Raw genomic sequence first — 6803 nt, forward strand, 5'->3', positions numbered from 1 at the left:
GAATGTTTATAGTAAAATTTTAGTGAATTTCAAAAACTTTTGTGCAAGTGTTGTAGATAGACCAGTTTAAGTGTGATTGCTTCCCTCTCTAAAGTTCCTAGTAACTAAAACCTAATATAAATTAAGGATAGCATTTGTTAGTGTGAGTTCATTTGGCTTTTATATGAATTTAAATTGGGTTTATTTTGGTTGAATTTATAATGTGTGGAATTTAAATTTGAATTGGACCATTCAAATTTAAATTCAAACTAACCTAACTAAATAACCTACCCAGATCCGGATCCATTGCCGTCCAAAACCCTAACCCGCTACAAGACCCAGCCCAACCCGGGCTCGGCCTAGCCGGAGGCAAAGGTCGGACCAGCCCGCTAACTTGCCGCACCTCCACACCTAACCAGCCGACCCAGCACCACACCGTCGCATCTCCACAGCTAACCATCCGACCCGGCACCGCACCGTCGCACTACCCCTTTAACCCTCATGGCTTCCCAAGCCACTGACGGGTGGACCTCACCCGTCATCTTTCCCTTCTTCCTCTTGACGCCTCCACACTCGCACGCGCTCTGCTCGAATGCCCCTGTTCGAACCCACATAGCCATATGGGAGCTGACAAGCCCATGCGTGTCAGGGCCTGTCGGCCCTCCACCGCGTCACCACCGCACCACTCCTCACCCTTGTCAATGACCAAGCCACTCGCACCTTCCCCGCTCCGTGACAAGGCGCAAGTGTCACTTGCCCGCACCACACCCTCACCTCGACCGCTGCAGCCCTAAACCCTAGCCACAGCCACCCGATGCGAGCCACGTGTTTGTGGCATGTGCGTCGGGGATTGCCGGAAGTTCCTGAGCCCTAAACCCTACCAGTCGTCCTATAAAATTCCTTAGCTCCCCACTACCATGAACCCTACCTAATCCATGGACCTCCCCTTCCCAATCCGCCGCCACCGTTGTAACCTAGAGGAGAATTGGAGGGAGAAGAGGAGGAGGAGGAGGAGGAGGAGGAGGAGGAGGAGGAGGAGGAGACGTCGCCGATCAAGCTGAGGATGAAGAGGACGCCACCGTGGGAGCTCCGTGCAAGCCTGTGCCCGATCAACCATGTCATCGTAGCTGCGTGTCCTGCACGACTCTAGCCCCGACCGGCCTCGACTTGCTACTACGCAAAGCCCACCTGTCTCTCGAGCTTGCCGGTGAGTCCCCCCGCTGTGAGACCCCATTTCCGACCTCCTGCGCTGCCGACCACCGTGCCGATGAGCCCCCCTCCCCCTAGAGTCCTAGGGCCTTCCCATCCCATTGTCCAACCTTCATGCCGCATCTTCCCGTCGCCATGTACCACCCCAAAAAACAGTGCCTTTTCCCTACCTGGAACGAGGTAAGCCAGCTTGACCCTTGCCGCCGCGGTCCATGCTGACACCGACCGCTGCGGCTCCAAGACCCCGGATGCCCACGTGTCGACCACCCACGCCGTGGCCCTGGAACACCCCACACACCGGCTTGGCAGGCCTAAAGGCCACGCCTTTGTCCTTGTTTGCGTCGAGCCAAGCCGCTCCGCCACGCCGTTGTCGTGCTAGTCTAGAAGGTGACCAAGGGTAAATATTGCTTCTCAACATGGCCAACCTCTTCATAGCGTATTGTTGCATAACTCGAAATTCAAAATTTTGGAGGATAATTCACATGAAGAAATTCAAAATTTTCAAGCCACTGGTAGTTTTGCCAATGTCTTAGTGCCACTAAAAATGTTTATATTCCTCCGTGTAAAGCTTCAGGCTGAATGTAGTCACGGGTCAACAATGGAGTACCTAAAGCCAGTCTCAGTGGAAGTGTTATCGACACAGTTACCTAGACTGGAATCTTAAGAATTGTGCCAGTGGAGTGTTATGGTAATGAGACTCCTCTCTTTTCTCTCCTCATACTATTGGTATATATTAGCAAATTTAATATCCATGACACTCTTATGACACTCCCACTGAGATTGGCCTAAGAGACACTAGGAAAACATTAGACAACATCGATTGAATGATGCATACTCCTTCCATCCTCCATAATATAAGAGGGTAACTGGTTGGTTGGTATTACCAAGTCAGACCTTCGGGATGCGACTTGTGCATGATTGGTTGGATGGAAGCCTAGCCTTCGTGATGTAAAATGCATGCCCCAGCCTAGCTCCACAGATGCAGCAAAAATCAGCAGTTCGCATGGGCTTGTCTCCAACTTTGAAATTTTTGACCTACGATCAATCTTGTATAATGAAAATTACCTTATAAAAATAATATAATTATATTTGTATTTAAAAGTAATTTTGTATGGCTATAATTTTGTTGCTATAAGCATGACATTATGAAGAACATTAAGAGTCAATGTTAGTATTGGAGACCGTGCTAAATTTGATCACACATTATATTTTGGGGTAGAGTATGTTTGTTGCATTGTTTATACTTTAAATTTAATGTCCATGATTTATTCTTAGTGCACTGTTTAAATTACGATTCCCATAGTTTTTACATAAATAAGTGCTCTCTAGTCTCTACAGACAGATTATAGGCTGGAAGCTCGTTAACTGGCTCCTGCTCCTGGTTCGTGATTTCAGCCATAACTGATCGGGGCTTCTTATATGTCTTTCGAAGTTAGATAAGTTATTCATCTTTAAAGTCTATTTGGCCTAATTATTTTGTATAAATTTCTACAAACATGTTCAACATTTTGATATGCTGAATTCAATATTTTTATAAACTGGTTCAACATTTGACGATCAAAATGTTGAAATTGTACATATGAAAATGTTTAGAAACACAAAATCTTAGAATGTTGAATTCAAATTGTTGAACGGTGAGCAGGCAAGCTTCTTCTCCGGCGATGGTGCGGGCGCGACGGCGCAGCGTGCAGCCATGGCGAGTTCTTCTCCAGCGACGGTGCGGGCGCGACGGCGCAGCGTGCAGCCACTGCCGGCGGAGAGCCAAAGACATCGCTTGCATCTGCAGCTCTGTGCATCCACTAAGCCCGCGCTGGGAGTCGCAACCATGCGAGGCAGAAGCTAGCTGCGGGCAACGGCAAGGCTCAAAAGCTAGTTGCGGGTGCACGGACGTTGGCGCAGCATGCGGCCTCAGCGGCGCCAAACAGGGTGGGCAGACGCGCGGGGAGCGGGCAGGGGCATGCAGCCGTGGGCGGCTGGCGGTGCGCGGGGGGGGGGGGGGGGGGGGGGGGGGGGGTGCAGAAGTTTTGGGAGAGAGAAAAGGTAGGATTTGAGATGAATCCATGAGCTATAGCTGTTTGTATGAATCTCAAATACTAAAAGGTGGAGAAATTTTTTTATACGAAAAATAGATAGGACTAGAATTAACGCGCGGCGTTGCTGCGCTTCGGCCTTGATTGGCCATCATGAATACCATGAGCCCGGATACATATCTGTCGATAGTAACAAATTTAAATTTGGGTTGCTAGGAAATATTGAGAAAGAAATATTCCATAATCTCGTACAGTTTGCCCTTCTGTCCATTCTCTCGCATGTCGTGGTCCAAGCAGGTAACATGGTATAGCTCCTACTAGGCATTTTTCTGTATGTTGACCACAACAGAATAACTCTAAAAATCCTATGGTAAAAAAATAAAAAAGGTAGATGGCAATATTGGATGAACAACAATGCTAGATTATGATATTTACCTAATCTAGCACATGACGAATGAGATCATGCAGGTTTGCAAGGATGTTTTGTTTGCCATTGACCATCGGCCAGCCTTGCAGCTTGTTACTTGAACGTGTGTAATATGATCATCAGTTTCTTCCACAAGTTTTGCTGATGGAAGCTGTAGATTGGCCTGGTCAGGCTGGAATATTGAGTTATCAATAGATTTCTCAAGTAAACAGCACAAGATATACAATCAAGTAGCAAGATTTGGGGATTTTTGACTATCGCCCTTGTGATTGCAAGACGCACTGCTAGTGCTAGTTTCAGTAAGCCTTTCCCTTTTGGAGGAAAGCAAAGCAGGTAAGTAATGTAGGTAGCACTAAGTCATTCAGATGTATGTGTACTTGAAATAAGTATTAAAAAGGAAATGAGTTCTTAACTTATTTTCCTTTTTCTCTCCTTGTGTCTGGTTGATTTGTTGATTTCTGATATTTGGGATCTGCAAAAAAAAAAAGTGTAGCAGTTCATGTTCTCCAAATATAGGCCCCGAGCATTGAAGAGTAGCAACAGCTATGGAAGTGATTTGTAACAGTAGTGAATATGTAGTTCTTTTTTTTTACAAAGTTTTATTAGATGTTCATTTAATGTGTATGTATAGTGAAATAACATATGAGAGATTAAATAATAATGTTGATAGATGCATCAACAGAGATGGATTTCACAACATAAATAAATGGTTTAGGAGTGCAGTCACCAGGTCATTTAAAATTTCATCATTTCAGAAGGGCATATGAAAAGTAAATTGTCCTGTCACTTTCTTGAACTGTTGGTACACCATTTTCAGATAAGAACTCAATTGAGTCAGGATTATTGGATGAAAGAAAATATAACCCCCAAGTAAACTAATTCAGAATTACTGAATAAAAGAAAGTGTAGTTCACAACTTGTATTCTTCAATTTTAGAGTACAAGCAGATAGATGAACATGTAAACACTTCATTTTGTTTCATTTGCAGTATACAAAACATATATACATGCATTGGAAGATTAAGTATGCCCAACTCATTTCTCAGTTGTACACCTCAGAAAGGCTTATTTTATTTTTCATCCCTACACTTTAAAAATGCTGATTGATATATGGATAGGAGCTGCCATGAAATGACATTTGTAAAGTTACCAAATATTACCATCTATATCACTATAACCTTAAACATCTCTACAGAGGATAGCACCTCGGTGCCCCCCCCCCCCCCCCAGAAATATATGGGAAATTAGCTGACTTATTCAGAACCTAGCATATACGGAAAGCAATAAGGAAAGTTCAGAGATAGTTTGAATAGGTCCTTGTCATAAATCATGATGGACTTGTGCGAAGTAATCCATTGGATGTTCTGATTTGTACTGATTTGATAATACACCACAAAAAATTGAAGGTAGTAAAATAAATTGGCTATTACGACGTATGATATTGATATGCTGAATCTTTTTATTTTCTGTAAGATAAAGGATAACAGCATGAGGGTTTATTTTGTATCCTGAATTATATTTACCTTGTATAAGAACCATCCGAATGTATGCTTATTTACTATAACTAACAGAGATGTCAATTGTTGTCTAATTATTAATGGGGGAAAACTGAATGTCTATTCAGAATTTGGAGTTACACAAAGCATTGAGCCATTGTATAAAGATGCAATCTCAGAACTGCATGCCTGCCAAAATTGACAAATTCGTCAAACAAAAGTTAGTCCGAATGGTGCTAAATTGAATCAAGGGAAAGCTTATGATGTTACCTCGCTAATATATCCTGCTGGTTGTGCGGATGGGCACAGCTAAATCGGCGATGGTAGTTCAGAATTTCAGATTAGATGGAGGGCCCATCTTCCTTGATGCAGTGGATGGGAAGAGGTACGTGCTCGCTTGGAACTGGTGTCGGTGGCCAATCCTGGTGCAGCAGTTACCCTCGGTGCACAGACTACTTGAGCTCGGACGAGGTCGCTAGCGAAGGGAGGCGCAAATGGCAAAGGCGAGGGGGAATGTCGCCGGCGGCTTACGCAGACTACTTGAGCCCAGACGCGGTCGCCGGCGAAGAGAGGCGAGGGGGAATGACATTTGCGGCGCGGAAAGCGGCGTCGCATTGCCCTCTGTCGCCGGCCTCCGGCACGGCCACCCGGTCCCCGCGCCGCGCGTCTCTGCCTCCGCAAAAAAACCTGAGAGAGGATGGACCGTGGATTGATTTCGTTAAAGTTTGAGGATCCTTTTGCAAAATGATCAGCAAATGCAAGATCTGGGCCGTCCGCGTGCCCGATCTGACGGTCGAGGCGAGGACGCGACGTGGCACGCTTTGGTGCCGGGGAATGAACCCAGGTTTCGATATTAGAAGATTGGCGCACCTGATCCAGGTGAGCCAAGAGCCTAGGAGCAGCCCAACAAACCCATGGCCAGCAAATAGTAGCGGTGCAGTCGAACAATAGCCCACCCCTTCCATTCTCCAATCCAAAATCCAACCCCTTCAAGACCCTGCTGCTCTGGGCCCAACCCGCGATTCAGGGCCCAATTCTTTCTGGGAGTGACAGTAGATAGCCCAAAAGGAACTGATGGGCAAAACAAAAAATTGATTGAGGACTGGGAAGAACATTTGAGTGTTGGTTTGGAATCCCCGTTCTCTTTAGTCAAACTGTTAGGAATAGAGTGAGTTCTGATGTAAAACCATCCGTTTGAACAAATGAGAACATAGGAATTATGATGTACAACTAATATAAAAAATTGTAATCTGTGTACACTGCACCTATTCAATGCAAAAAAAAACCCTGTTAGAGGAGTCAAGGGCCTATTGGGCCTTAGCCCATTAGGGTTTATTAGTCGCTTGCTTAGGGGTCAAGTAAACCTCTCTATATAAGGAGAGGAGATGTATCAATCTAATCAAGCAAGAGATTAGAAGGAAATCCCTTCCCTCTTGCCGGCCGTGGGCGAAGCCCCGCGGCCGGCGTTCCCAGCGCCCCAACCCTAGCCGCCGCCATCCCGTGAACAGTACCCGCGGCACTGTAGCACCGCGGGTACTGTAGTGCGCAGCAGCCATCACCCTCTCCCTCTCGATCCCATTAGCGTTCATAACAATCTGGTATCAGCTATGCCAGGCGACGACAAGTCTGAGCCACCACTGCCACCGCCAACCATGGAGGGTCT

At 45.8% G+C, this 6803-nt stretch overlaps 1 long non-coding RNA gene across 3 annotated transcripts; it reads right to left on the bottom strand.

Annotated features, from left to right (window-relative positions):
- Window positions 1-3324: 3324 nt before the first annotated feature.
- Window positions 3325-6536, bottom strand: LOC120711999. 3 transcript variants are annotated; one of them, XR_005690584.1, is made up of 3 exons: window positions 5411-6536; window positions 3654-4117; window positions 3325-3547 (listed from the first exon to the last, which is right to left on the bottom strand). It is a non-coding gene; the product is annotated as an uncharacterized LOC120711999 (long non-coding RNA). The 3 variants fall into 3 exon arrangements; XR_005690583.1 differs by having other exon boundaries at window positions 3654-5329; XR_005690582.1 differs by lacking the exon at window positions 5411-6536 and having other exon boundaries at window positions 3654-5404.
- Window positions 6537-6803: the final 267 nt, after the last annotated feature.

Source organism: Panicum virgatum, chromosome 6K, assembly GCF_016808335.1.
Source record: "Panicum virgatum strain AP13 chromosome 6K, P.virgatum_v5, whole genome shotgun sequence".
In the NCBI taxonomy this organism is placed as follows: Eukaryota; Viridiplantae; Streptophyta; class Magnoliopsida; order Poales; family Poaceae; genus Panicum; species Panicum virgatum.